Genomic DNA, 15385 nt, shown 5'->3' on the forward strand with positions numbered 1-15385 from the left:
TTTTTGAATCAGTTTTATATGCATTTTTGGGTATGCCAAGAATGCAATTAATTTTATCTATGTTGTGGGTAAATAGGTAGTTATTTCTTTAAAGCAGAAGTCCTGTTCTTAGCAATCATGACAGTGTAAATACCAACAACTCCTGATATAACCTTGAACTGCTGCCTACGTCCTCGGATCCGTGCATCGCCATTGTAAATGAAATATACAAGTACTCCGGTGTCTTTCCATCCAAGTTGCGAAATAATGATGGAGACCTGATGGAGAGCACGAGCCCAGGGCTTCTTTCTCGCACGGCTGTTCAAATTAAAATTAGCATAAATCGTCTACGAAAGCGATGTAATTTTCCATGGAAAATATGAGATGCCCCCAGCTCAGGGCATCGCAATTTATTATTTATCGCAGGGAGGAGGTGGATGACGAGGTGGAGCATCATCGAAGTCGGTAGCGGTAGCGGATCCAGAGGAGTCCGTTGTCCAGCGAGAAGGCATCATAATCATCCATGTGTCCATGGCTGGCCCTGTGACCACTTGACGGCTTTTCGGTTTTGGCCAGAAAAAAAAACCTACTCCAATGCCCCAATACTCCAATAATTGAGAGGTGTTTAATCGTGTGTTTCGTTTTTGTTTTTCTGCACATTCACGATTTAGGCCTTTCGTTTGCGTTTGCGTTTCGTTTCGACTCACCACCACCACTCAATGGGCTGTTTGCTCTCAAATTATCATAAGCAAATACGTCCCAGACTCATCTCGGTCTCGGATAATACATCCAGACCCCCTCGTCGCAGCCAACTTTTTTTTTTGTCGCCATCGTTTTGGGCCCCGAACTTCAAACTGAAGTGCTAAAGTTGCTGGCGACGCGACGCTCTGAGAGGCGCTTCTGTTGTGTAGACCCTTGAGTTATTACAATATTATATTCAAATTTCAAGTGCTACTGGCTGCTACACCCTCCTCTTCCTCCCTCCTCCCCACTCTCATACAATATGGATGTGTCTGAAGGAAAATCTGCATATTTCCCGAAGCATTATAGTTGTTTATTTGCTTGGCAAGATCATTGAGTTGCCACTCGGCGGCGGCGATGCGTGTTAATGGCATGTGTAATAACAAGATCATGGATTTAAATTTTCAAAAACAGGTGATTTGTTTCATCTTAGATATACATCTCTTCCAGTTATCATAAATTTTAGGCAAATTGGCAAAAGCACGGGCCAGCAAAAAGAACAAAAGAAAGCCTTTTAAATTTCTAACCGCAGATGGCCAATTTCATGCTGCATTTCATTACCAAAATAAATGCGGACTTCGAAACCAATCAGAAACCAAATTCAACACCCAAGTCTGAAAAGTTCAACGGCCAAAACGGTGACATCAAAGCCAAAAGCCAGAAGACTGCCGACTGCCGACAGACCCCAGACGGCCAAATACAAAAGAAGAAAACTCCAACTGGCCAAGATCCGAGCCAAGTCCAGTAGTCGGATGATAGAGAGAGATGGGAGTGAAAAAAATAAAGAAGAAACCATTTCGCTGATAAAAACATCCATTATGCGTAACAATTTGACGGCTTCTTTGGCTACCGCCTTTGCCTTATTTTGAGTTTGAGGCGGCGGCTTTCGGCATTCGCCTTTGATTGAGTGCCGGCCCGGTCTTGGCCCGGTCTAGCCGCGGGGTAATTGTTGTCGCTAGGTGGACCGTTCCGAATGGACGCTGGACGGGATCAGGCCTGAGTGCGCAATTACAATGGCCGTGATAAGGCGGGGAGAGGGCCAGTGTGCTGGGGAGTGGGTGCCGAAGCGAGATGGCTAACGTCTAGCGCTAACGTCAAAGAGGAAATGCCTTAATCTCGTGACAACAACAGGCCCAGTGTCTTCCCTTTCTTCCTTCTTAGTGCCCATACTGATCCCCTATTGCCTTATCTGGCATAATACACTGACAAAAAATTTGAGGAGAATAGGGAGGATAGGGGTATCCAATACTACCTTGTTTTTTTATCATTTAAAGACTTATATTATTTAAAATATTTTCCTCAGACTTTAAGACCTCCTTTTATCCTGAATAGAACTCACTTTTCATTTTCTTCAGTGCCTTTTAAATCCATCGAGTGTTGGAAAATTCTTTGTTTGCCATGACTATAACGTCATGAAGCCAAATATAGAGCGGCTCTGATTCCATTTATTATTTGAGCATCGCATTGCTCGGCGGATCTCGGGCTGGTCCGCCGCTGCTCCTATCTATCTGGTTCGTGTATCTCCTTGTTGTCTGTGTACTCATGGCACTAGTCATAGTTGACACTTTATGAGCCCCTCCTCCAGCTGGCTTTGATTGCTCCTCTAATGGCGTCAAGACTTTCGCTTTTATGGTGCCTGCAGTTCTACGAATCCTAATCAGCCGCAACTTCATTTAAATTAGAAAATTCCGGTGTACAGCATGTACTTGGGTTGGGATTATCCGGAAAAATGATATGGGAAAGGGGATCGGGTTGAAATGGTAATGAAAAGTCTGGATTAAGCAATCATGGCAGTTTCAATTTAATGGCATTAAGATGTCTGACAATGGGTTATTAGGAAGAGGGACTTTAGGGTCTTTCTGAAAATGTTTTCTTGAAATATTATCAGAAAAGTTCTTTCAAATAAATAGATTATCTACTTATATTTTTAGTGAAATTTCATTGTTTGTTAAGATTTCCTCTTTAGAGTTTCTGAAGCTCCCTGTTCTGGCGCCAAACCTAGTCTCTAGACACCTCTACTAACTTTAATTGTTTGTTCTTTCGAATTTGTTAATCTCTCAAGGGCTGGGCATCCGCGTTACACGCTAGAAAATACCTCCCCTTGAAACTCCCAACTCCCAAACCCTAAGAGCTTACAGATTTTGTTCAACAAACAAATATGGCGCAAAGTCAAACAAAAAACCAAAAAAACAAAGCCATTTCTCAATGGCGGCCAAAGCGAGAAAAATTTATGCTACCTCTGCAACGTCGGAGGAGCTCTATGGTTCTACCTGGTAATTCCTAGCCATGTGAGGCGTCAAAAGCTTAAATATTTACAGTTCCAGAAGGCACTGGTTACTGGAGAATAGAACGAGGAACTCGGGGAAAAAAATAACTCAACAAACGAGATTAGAGCAGCAGACTAAAAGTATGAAAAATATTTGTTAAAAGGCAAATAAATTGCGGAAGATAACGATCTAATTTTGATTAAAATTTAAGCTTTTTCACAACCTTACCAGCTACCGAACTGAGGCTGATTTCGAGAAGAAAACAAAAAACTAGTAGATCCACTAAATCTGGTAGATGCGGGAGCATATAGGAAAAAAAATTAAAACTTGTCGCATCCAAAATTTATGTTTGTCTTGGAGCATGGAGCGAGGGAGATAGAGAGGGTTAAAATGTCTTTAATAAATTAGAGTCTGGGAAGTTGGTGGAGAGTGGCTTCGTTATCACAGCGTGGTCGGGCAATGTTGTTGCTTTATATGGCAAACAATACGGTACTTTTAACACCAAAATCAGGTCCCCAAAAATCCTAAACAAAGGCCAAGACAGCACAGAAGCGACAGACGCGTAGCTGCCGTTCGAGCAGCTGGGCCCAAACAGCCCATGGATACCGATATGGCCAAAAGAAAAAAAAAAAGATGCAGATAGAAAAATTAAAATTAAAAAAATTTCAGATCTATAAGATATAATTGTATATCGAAACTATTTGAAATGGAATTAATATTATAACGATTTAACCCTCCACATAATACTACTATTGAAAACAAATAATCTTTTCTTCAAGTGTCATTTTACAGATACAAGGGAAGCAGCCACTGATACAGATACGGGTTACAGATACAGATACTTGGTGGACGACGGTTGCCCCCATTTGCATATGAATGTGGTAATGATTACAAATTTCGCTCGTAAAAATGTTTAGTTTGTTTTTTTTTTTGTTTTTTGGGGCATAATTAACTATGTATCCGATCCAATACGAACCGTACCGATCAGCTTCTTGGCCATCGAATCCAATCTGTTGAATGCGTTGCGGTTGCGGCAATTCACCGTCTTGGGATTGTTGTTCGCATGTATCTGTATCTTGTATCTTGTATCTGGTATTTTTCTGGCCTTAATCGATGCACGGGGACACGCATGCCCAACATCGGATGTCAATGGACTTGATTTTAAAGTCTGGGCGGTGGGAAAGTGTTGAGCCGTTTACATTATAATGTGGGGGGACTTTTATTGAATGAATCGAAATCGAACCTTTCACAGCCAATTAATAGCGGCTAACAAAATCGATGCTGTAGCCAAGATAAGCCAACGAGCTGCATAACTAATGGCCCGAACAAGCCACTTCAGAATGATATACTTGGTAGTTTTAAGTTCCACGCCTTTCCACTGGAATATTAGCTCTGATGTGGCAGGACTCTCCTCTAGTGATCCTGTCAGATGAGCTGCTGTGTTGATTGTGTGGCGCGTTACCTTAATTTCTTGGCGCCATTCGATCCCTCGCCGTTTGCTGCGTCATAAAATTAAAACTCTTCACTCCATCATTTTCGTGAGCGAGTGCAACATTTGACAGGTAGATGTCTGGGAAAAAGGCAGAGCATCAGGCACTTCTTCGCTGACTGGTCGCCGCGCCCTCCAATGAAGGAAGTGGTGATCTGAAAGTGAACACACACCTGTACTCAATACTCTTCCTTCAAGGGAATTCAAAAAATCTTTATTCCAATTTATAGACCATGGACTCTAAACACTTCTAAGTTATAGTTCAATGTTTTCATTTCATAAGCCTTCTATACATAAGTATGTCTAGTGTATTACCCATTCGTTAAAGTTTTCTCCCAAAAAACCTTCCTTTTTATATCCAAAACTTTTTATTAATTCTTGTTCGTTTCTTTTTATGGCCAGTTTTTGTTGGTTGCTTAGCTCTTGACCATAACTTTTGACAGATTTATTAGGGAATATTAATTTTTATAGTGGACATGTTCGAGGGAGAGGTGCCATAGGGAGTTCTCGCTCAAATTATCACCTCCAAAGGTTCAGGGAGACGACTGCTGTAGGTAAACTCCAGTGATCTCTTGGGGTGATCGTCAGCCGGTCATCAGCAAGCCCCCACTAGGTCCGGTCCAATGTTTTTTTTGGGGCTGTTTGCATGCCTTTGTCCCGGTTGGATCGAGGAGAGGAGCGGGCTGGAGCGGGCCGGGGCGGGTCGTGGCGGCCAACGTGTGAAAATGCATTTGCATATTCAATCAACGGCACAATAAATATACCCATACTACACACGAATTCATACAGAGTCGTTAAACAAGATTTACATATGAAAATAACAAAATATTTAACAGCAGCCGCAGACGGTCTGACTGGAGCTGGAGCTGGGACTGGAGCTGGGACTGGAGCTTGGGCTGGGGCTTGGACTTGGACCGACTTCTTCCAAAGATGATCATCTTTTCATCCTCCCCTCAAATTGAAATTGTCAATAAGGCGACGAAGCTTTGGCGACTCAGCGACCCATAAATGTGCGACGAGTGCTTGGAACACCAGAGATCGAAGAAGATGGGAGACCGGAGTCGGGGGTGAACCATAGATCTCGTGGTCCATAAAATCAAAAACTCATGCTCACGCTCAGCCCGGCTGCCAGCCACTCGCACTCGATCTGTTAATAGCGACGATGACTTGGCCAAATCGGACGGCAAATCGAAAATATTTGCGTGGGCCTTTTGGCCATAGCTATTTTGGAACCGAATTTGTACTAAAATTAACATGCTCGGCAATGGAAACGTTTCCCAATCGTGTGCGACATCATTTATTCCACTGTCAGCCGATACAATGGCCGGGTGTGAGCCACAGCCATAGCTCTATACCTCTATCCGTAAATATATTTCCAATTTATATAATCGACACGCGCTCTAGTTGAGCCACTGGCACTTTCCATTTCAAATCCATCCCGATAAGCGGAAAATCTAAAGAGGCAGCTGGTGCAGCCGGTTGGTTAGTAGTCGTCATGGGAGAATTATCAGCCGCGTGCCCAGAAAGCCATCCAAAAAACAAATCTAAATGTAAAACCATAAATACAAATTATGAGCGATACGCTAAATCAGGAAAGTGCAATCGAACGGAACAATAATCTGGGGCGGGCGGAGCATTTCACTTAATGAAAATGTTGGCACTGCAAGTCAAGTGCCTTGAGCTGTAGCCTTCCAAAGAAACCAAATAAAAAATATGGGTACACTGGGAAAAAATAATAAAAGAATTGAGTATCAAAAGCCTGACTTAGTAAACTGTAAAGGGGATTTATAGAAATATTTTAAGAGTTATAAGCTTTTGCTTTTTGTCTCAAATTAATCTGAAAATCTTAACTTTAATGTATTTTTTTCTTTCCGTGTCTTAGCCAGAGAACGCACTCAATCCCAAAATGACGATTGCTGCACGCAAGTGAAAAATGTTGGCGCCAGGCGCAACTAAAAAATCTTATGAATGAAGTAGACACATTTTTTGAGTTGTCGGTATTGCATGCCCCCACCACCACCACCACCACCACCTTTTTCTGTGGCTTTGGCTCCTCCAGTTTTTTGTTTGCTTTCTGTTGGTTTGTTTTAAGCGTAGAAGACCGAATACCAAAGACCGGAATCGCGTCTCTCTGGTTAGAGGTCCCCCAGTCTTCGGGCAGCTGCCTCCGCGACTCTGTCTGTCATTATAATCGTTTTCCCGGAAAGCTCTTGCATTTATTAAGTTATTAAAATGAAATTAGCAGCTTGTCTAGGGAAATAGTGAAAATTCCCTACAAATACCTGGCTCTCATGTTGAAAATGTGTGGCACTCTAAGTGCAATTATATCATTTTCCGATGAATGTTGTTTTAACGTCTACGTATACATTTTTTAAGGGGGTTCATCAGGAAATATATTGATCAGACTCGTCGTTTCAGGTATTTTATGTAACTCAAGTCAAGTTTCCAGATTTTGCTTCAGATTTATGGGGAATCGATCAACAAATCGGTTAAGGTATTCCGCACATGAATCGGGTGAGAATTGACAAAGATATAGCCTTCGCTGTGGGACATATAGTGGCCCCATGCACTTTTCTTGATTTTCGAAGGGGACCCTCCAGAAAATTTGATGAAAAATCTAAAAAATATTTTGTTCCCAGATTTTGATGCAGATTAGTGGGGAATTGATCTACAAACCGATTAAGGTATTCCGCTTAAGAATCGGATGAGAATTGACAAAGATATAGCCTTCGCTGGGGGCCATATAGTGGCCCCATGCACTTTTCTTGATTTTCGAAGGGGACCCTCCAGAAAATTTGATGAAAAATCTAAAAAATATTTTGTTCCCAGATTTTGATGCAGATTTATGGGGAATCGATCAACAAATCGGTTAAGGTATTCCGCACATGAATCGGATGAGAATTGACAAAGATATAGCCTTCGCTGTGGGCCATATAGTGGCCCCATGAACTTTTCTTGATTTTCGAAGGGGACCCTCCAGAAAATTTGATGAAAAATCTAAAAAATATTTTGTTTCCAGATTTTGATGCAGAGTGGTGGGGAATTGATCTACAAACCGATTAAGGTATTCCGCTCAAGAATCGGATGAGAATTGACAAAGATATAGCCTTCGCTGTGGGCCATATAGTGGCCCCATGAACTTTTCTTGATTTTCGAAGGGGACCCTCCAGAAAATTTGATGAAAAATCTAAAAAATATTTTGTTTCCAGATTTTGATGCAGATTGGTGGGGAGTTAATCTACAAACCGATTAAGGTATTCCGCTCAAAAATCGGATGAGAATTGACGAAGGTATAGTCTTCACTGTGGGACATATAGTGGCCCCATGCACTTTTCTTGATTTTCGAAGGGGACCCTCCAGAAAATTTGATGAAAAATCTAAAAAATATTTTGTTCTCAGATTTTGATGCAGATTGGTGGGGAGTTAATCTACAAACCGATTAAGGTATTCCGCTCAAGAATCGGATGAGAATTGACAAAGATATAGCCTTCGCTGTGGGACATATAGTGGCCCCATGCACTTTTCTTGATTTACGAAGGGGACCCTCCAGAAAATTTGATGAAAAATCTAAAAAATATTTTGTTCCCAGATTTTGATGCAGATTGGTGGGGAATCGATCTACAAATCGATTTAGGTATTCTGCTCAAGAATCGGATAGAGAATCGGATCAAGAATTTTGACAAAGATACAGGTTTTACGTGGGGTCAAATTGTCCAAATAATACGCTTAGTAAGATTTGTCTTTCTATTTCTAAAAACTTATGTAAATTGTATGTATTAGGTGATATATATTTTTCCGTTTCTCAAACCCACCCACACCCTCTATCGGATTTTATCAATCGCACTTGTTGCCGGGCTTTCCAGGGTACATCTGCTACCTGGGGCGGCTGATTAGTCGGCTGATCGTGTTCCATATTAAATCCACGCACTAAAGGCATTAATCACCATTTTCACGCGACGTGCTGTCGCCGATACAATATATAGTTTATAAAGCCGTGGCCCGCCCCGTACCGCCGCCTACCCCGTCCCGTGCAATCCAACTCGTTAGTCCTGGCGAGGCGGCGTGGCCTGCGGTGTCTTCGGGGTTCCTGGAAAAGTCGGTCTATCTCGCACTGAAGTGGCTAGAACCAGGCCAGTCCCGGTCAGACCGGGCCCAGGCCAGGCGTGTTGACTAATGACGCGCATTTAGCAGCGATTAATGAATTTTATGAGCCGCCATAATTTTATGGCACATCAACTGACCAGGCCAAGAGTGGAATAGGGATTTCCAGCGAATTTCCCCGCCGCCAGGCCATTGACGACTGTTGCTGGAAAATCCGACGGCGCATAAAGCTGCAGGACCTGCGGTTTTATTGCCCACTTCTATTACGGATATATAATATATTTTACCTGGATATTCATCAATACATAGAATGTATTGTATCAAGGAGGCACCGGCGTTACGGCCACAATGCCATGGTACTTGAGATTTTTATGACCACACATGTGTGTATGTAGGTGCTCATATGCTAATCAAGTGCTTCGATGGGTTCGGTCTCTGGTTTGGTTTTGGCTTGGATTGGATGGGATGATCGGCTGGCTGGCTGTCCCCTGGCCCTCGGGCTTGAATAGGGCGTTTGTATGACAGCTAATGTCTCGCATAATAGAAATCACCTACTTAAAATCAAGTGCAAATTGTAGAGACGCCGACTCCGACGCCGAGCCACTTGAGAGAGATCTGGACCACCACTCCTGAGATCTAGAGAACCCACTCTTCCCAGGCTCTACCTATGCCGGTGCATGTATGGTGGTGTACCCATGTAATCCTTGTATAATTGAAACAAAGCGCAATTTGTTTTTACAGTTTGTCGCAGCCTCGGAGATCCCATTTTCGGTTTGTTTTCATTTCCCTAAAAAGATATCTGCATTTTGTTTGTCACAAAGATTTGCTCAAAGGATATGTTCCCATATGCGTACATCTTGCGGGTTTTTAGTTTATTTTTCCAGCGCTTAAATTGTTTGTGCCAAATGGGATTTGGGTTTACCACAAGAGGCTTGGTTAAAGGATAACATCGTTTTGCCATTGTTGGCATTTCCCATCTACAAAGTCGGGGGACAATTGACAAAATGTTGTCATCTGTCTGACAATAACTGTTTGGATTGGATTGCTCCTTGGGCCGGGGAGCTACTCTTGTTAGGCTTAAGTGGTATGGATATATCCTGCAGCTGGATCAGAGTGCTGATATAGTCAGTGTTATCTATGTTTTTTTGGGGGAAAGAAGGATGTTCATTGAATTAGCTGGCTTGTGTCTGGAAGGATCTTGAAGAAATAAACAAATAGTAATTGTAACAATTTTGTTAGAATAGATAATGGTTTTTAATTTGTTAGTTTAAATTTCAATGTTTCTTTTTGTTGAACAAAAAATGATTTATTTTTATTATAAGCTATACCTTCTTTGATAATAAATAGGTCCTACGAAGATACTCGTTGTAGAATTGAAACTCTTTGATGGAGTTCTGAGTCTAGCTTAGAGCTAATTTAATTTTCTTTAACATTTAATATTTTCCAGGTATAAGACCAGACCTTTATGTTAATCAAGCAGGTCACTGTTTTTTGTCTTATATTATTTAAAACAGAACTGAGTACTCCACTTTCGAGTATGGACATTCTTCGGCATACCACAAACGATTATCTGCATCGGCGCACACTCAACGAATCCGGAGTCCGGACAGCATCGGCATCCTCTCGGCCCGGCTGTCTTCTGCTCTGGACAACAATGGGAGCGGTTAAAGTACAAAGCATCGCACTTTATTAACTACTTGAGATTAGGGCTGATAAGGAGATAATCCCCCTCGGTCGGCCCTTAGGAACTTCGGCGTAGGAGGAGTACACCGTATAGTTCTTTCGGACTACTTTCGGTAGCTGTGTCGGTGTAATAAGCATAACAATATCGTTGTCCGCCCAATTGACAAGCCAGTCCGATCTGAGGCGATACTGGCCAGTAAAATGGATCACAGGTATGTGTTTCTCCTCCGAAGGTGAGATCAATGGCAGCAGCTTATCATCACAGCCCCCGAACTCTGACCCACACGTCACTGCACTTTCGTCCAGACATCTCGTCATCCATCCAATCCTCAGGCGCATCTGCCTTTGATCACCGAACCGTGATTTTAATCCAAATTGGTCGGAATCTTTGAAGCTGGCTGCCTGATCCCAAGGCCATCGGGGGCATGATGCTGTTGCCAATGTCATGGCACTTTTTCAATGGCTCAGTGTGAAATGGTAACATCTTCTGGCATTCTGACATTCTGGCAGGAGCATCAGGACCTACGCACCAGGATTTTTCTGCTCTTTTGAGACGTGGAGCTCCTGCTACGTAATGGGATTTACCTTTTCTTATATTCATCTCTCCACAAAATCTTTTGCTATATTCCCCCTAATTTCCCATTGTTTGGCTTTTTTGTTTTTTATGCACGGTAGCCGGAGATGAAAGGTAATTGCATTTCTTGTTTTTTTTTCGTAGAAGCCCAGAGGCAGGTGAGGTGTATCATTCGATAGGCTTCTGGTTCTGAAAGAGGCATGACAACGCTTCAAGTGTTTATGCAAATGCATTCTAACACCTTGGGACACAAATATTTTCCAACTGCTTACAATCATATTGATAACTTTTATAAATAGCTAGTAGTTGTGAGAGCACTGAGAGCAGTTGCTGACTTTAAGGTTTAAAATATATGAAGCTACTAGGTACTAGGTCTTAAATATTCTCTTTAATATTTCTCACTGCATCCAGACTTCTTACAACCTTGTGCTTTAACTCGGAGATCTTCTACAGTGGCTACTGGACAACAGTTGCTACTTTTCTAGTTGCAGGTTGCAAGTTTCTGGCTGCAACGTGAGGCGTAAATTAATTCTATTGAAGTCGCTGGCAGTTCCCTGAAAAAAAACATACTGGGGGCTAGGCAAACAGTCAACGGCGATGGCCAAGACCGGATCACGGGGTAAAAAAAAGTGTTGAATCCGTTGCTCCAGCTCCAGCTCCAGCTCCAGCTCCCGCTGCTGTTTGCTTGTTTGCAACTCGGTCGACGTCGTGGCTCATTATGCGATCGCGTTAACCTGTGAAATTTATTGTTTGTCCGTCTACAATAAGGTCTACGGGTGAGCTGGAGATGGAGACAGATCTCTCAACCATACCCGTATACTAAAACCCGTACTGGGAGAAAAGCTCCGAGAACTGAGGCTTCTGCTGGTTCCTCTAATTCCAGACTATTGACAAAAACTCAATACCAGTAGTTGAGTTAACAGTTGGCATTGGCATTTATGAATTATGGAAAACTGCACTAAGCAGTAGAGACAGTGTTTGGAGTTTGGTGGAGCAACTGCATCGTCACATCCATCGGAGCTCGACACAGAGCTCTCTTACAGAGCTTCGGGCGAACAAATGTTTTATTAATGAAACGATGCCACCACAGTGTGGGGCAGCAGCACTCCGCCTGGCGGGGCAGTCGGACACTCGTCTCTAAGCGAGACAAATTACCACATTTCAACACATACTCAAAACTGGCGCTGGTCTCTGCCCCCCCGAAGCAAGTAACTCTCAGTCAGAGTTGCTAACTTGGCCAATAAAATAAATTAAGAAATAAATATTCTGAAACTTAATAAACGAGTTTATATGTTAATTTTAAGTAAAAGGAATATATAATAATTTTCTATAATTATTTTCAGCTACATTTTGTTAGCCATATCTTGCCAACACTGATCCCCCTTAATCCCCCATTTCCAACCACACCAAGTGGCTCTTTTGGCGCCAATTGCAATTGCTCGGCCCTTGTGGGTCATTAATAAAAATGTTTTTTAGCTTGTTTTTGTGGTCAACTCCCCGAAAGCATAAGAAAAACAAACAAATGGACAGGCGGTCGCAATGGACAGCTCCTCCAAACAGTTGATGCCGGATCTGGGGGCCCAAGACTTTTTGGTGGGTCCAATCCAGACCAGACCAGACCGGGCCAGGCCAAGACAGCCCCTACTTTGGGTCAAATAAGCCAAGTCAGAGACGTGAGCATGAATCAACCTGTCAAAAGTCTCGTTAACGCCAACAGCAGAGAAGATTTCATCTCCTCCTCGTCCATTGAGTTATGGTTTAGGCCACAACGAACTGGCTATGAGCTAAGGGTTCCAATATGAAATGGGTATTAACATTTAGAGATTTGAATTTTATGGGTTTTATATTAAGATTAGTTATTCCCTTGATGGGTTTATTCTTTAATTTAAACGAAATAAATAAATTAGACCAATTCCCTATATTATTATATGTATATGTTATTTGTCAAATCCCTATAGTTCCCTCCATATTTCCTCTATTATATTTTAACCATTTAATAATTAATGATTTCCTCATTTTAAGGAAATCACCAGACCACCAGTACACTTCCCAAAACCAACATCTCCCCCCCACAAACCCCAAGAAACAACCTCACGCAATATTATATTATGAGGAGATGCAATCGAAACGGAACCCCGAGGGGCTGCCAAAACCAATGTGCGGCCAAAAACAAGCTGTGCTGCACCACAAGATTTCATTAAACGCCCAAAAACTGGCGCCAGTCCCCGGCTATATAATCTGGTCCCAAATACTGGAGTATTTGTCGATGAGGGGCACTCTGAACAAATGAGCAGCAATTTCTACATGTTGCGAGCAAATTTGGCTGGAATGCCGGAGTGAGAGGGTTTAGAGGGGGGCTTTGGGGCAATGAAGTGCGCCGTTGTGCTGCTAAACGATCTTGCCACCGCCCGTCCACACCATGCCACACACACAAAAAGGCCAAGAAAGCGGAGAGACGCACGCACGAACTCCGAACTTGAGGCACCCAAAGAGCCAGCTTGTTAGCCGGGTTAACAGGGCTTTCCAGAGGAGGAGGATGAGGTGGAGGTGGAGTTGGTGGAGGATGGGGCATCCGACCTGGTCCCTTCACTAACTGGCAGCCGACTGGCGCTAAAGGTGGCTACAGGCGAAAAAATATCTCTAAGTTTTAGATTCTTAAAGTAGATCCTAGCTTTTAAAGTATTTAATTAATTATATTTCTTAGTGATAGATGTATAAAAAATCTTTAAAACATCCTAAAATTCTCCAAGTGTAGTTCTGGATTGCCCACACGGAATTCGGAGGTGCAAATACGTTCGGGCCAGTCTCCAATTTGTGGTGCATGGCGATCATTCACGGGACGCCGCCAGCGCCACCGTTGTGCCATGATGACTTTCGGGTTTCTCGGGATGTGGCTGTGCGGCTGTGGAGTTTCGAATCCAAATCTGAGGCTTGGGGCCAGCCTCTCGACGCCAGCACCGAGAAGAAGAAAGGAAATGAAATATATGTCTGGTCTAAAAGTTATCATTTTATTAAAAAGCGGAGGCAATCAACGCATTCACATATTAACTCGGCTCGTCTTGTGGGATCTTGGGCAGTTTGTAGGTCGTCGGCTGGTGATGGCGGGGTGAGAGTGACTCACTCGGGAGACAGGGGCGTGGCTGAAGACGTCGCGTCAGTCGCCAGTCTGGAGTCAGTCCCTTCTTCCCTAAACTGACCAACTGGGCAGAGTAAGTGAAGGGTTTCCAAACCAAAAACACACACGAAACACGAACCCGGAATTTTCGAATCTCGTGGAGGCGTGTCAGAGGTGTAACCGGGCAACTCATCTGGTTGGGTTACAAATGGATTTGTCTAGTTACACGGAGTGACTAATGTGGCCGTGTGGCTAGGATTACTCGTTGAGGTATCTAATTTTCCGGGTGTTGTGTTGGCAGTCTTGTAAATTGACAAAATACGCTGACAGTTGTGAGAGACTGAAATGCGATATACCCCCGAAAGGTTACCCGAAAGCCTTAAGCTGTCATCTCCCGAAAGCTTTCATAACTCAATCAGAGATCTGGGTCGTAAACAAACAAAGCTATCCATCCATCCACTGGCTTATCTAGCCACGAGAGGGTTAATAAACTCCCAATATAAATGTTAAAATTAATTAATGTTTACTATCGCAGACAGTGGATCCCATAGCCAGAGCCAGAGCCACACACCAAGCTGGGAGAAACATTGAAATCCAATTAAATGACGGCCATTAAAGAGCCAGCATTCTGATGGCTCAAATTCATTTTTAATTGCTTATTTCATAAAAAAAAAACGAGAATGCAACAGGTTAAGACAGAGGTGCGTATTATCATATTAACGCTTTAAAACCAGGCCCACGTTCAGTCGTTAAAGAAACGAAATACAAAAATACAAAAACCTAAACCTGAGATCTCTCACAGAATTTTTGATTGATGTCCTTGGCCGTCAAACGATCGCCTAAACGGCTGCAATAAAAAAATTTACCACATTGGGGAGCCCAGCGGGCGGTGCCCTGGCGCCAGTGATATATATCACCCTTTTCCCAACCGATCTGGCTCCCAGACCCAGCGTGGGTTGCCAGAGTCCGAGTCCGAGTCCGAGCCCAAAAACCCTCGACCCGAATCAAGGAACAAAAAGGTGGAAATGTTAAAATTTAATTATGGGTTTCGATCCAGAGTTTGGAATATATCACTGCAATAAAACACACACTCTCCCCGACGAGGAGTGTAGAAAAGTCAACAAAAATTTGTTTTTAATTTACAATTTAATATGCGTTATAAAAAATTGGACTCAATGACGAGACATAAATATTTATGAAGGCTGCTCGGCTGGACCAGAAAAATAACAGACCTGGGGATGGAGTCTCCATCCAGAGGACTATCTCAATGGGCTTGTTTGATCCAAAGAGTACGCTACAGTTTTATGGCCAGGATGTGGCCCATATCAGGTGTGAGAAGTAAGAGTCTAGTAAGAGATAATGGAAAATCGTATCTATTTTATTAGATTTAATAAATTGTAGAATCTTTATGGCCTTATCGATATGCCCGCTGCGAT

This window comes from Drosophila ananassae, chromosome 2R, assembly GCF_017639315.1.
Source record: "Drosophila ananassae strain 14024-0371.13 chromosome 2R, ASM1763931v2, whole genome shotgun sequence".
Lineage (NCBI taxonomy): Eukaryota > Metazoa > Arthropoda > Insecta > Diptera > Drosophilidae > Drosophila > Drosophila ananassae.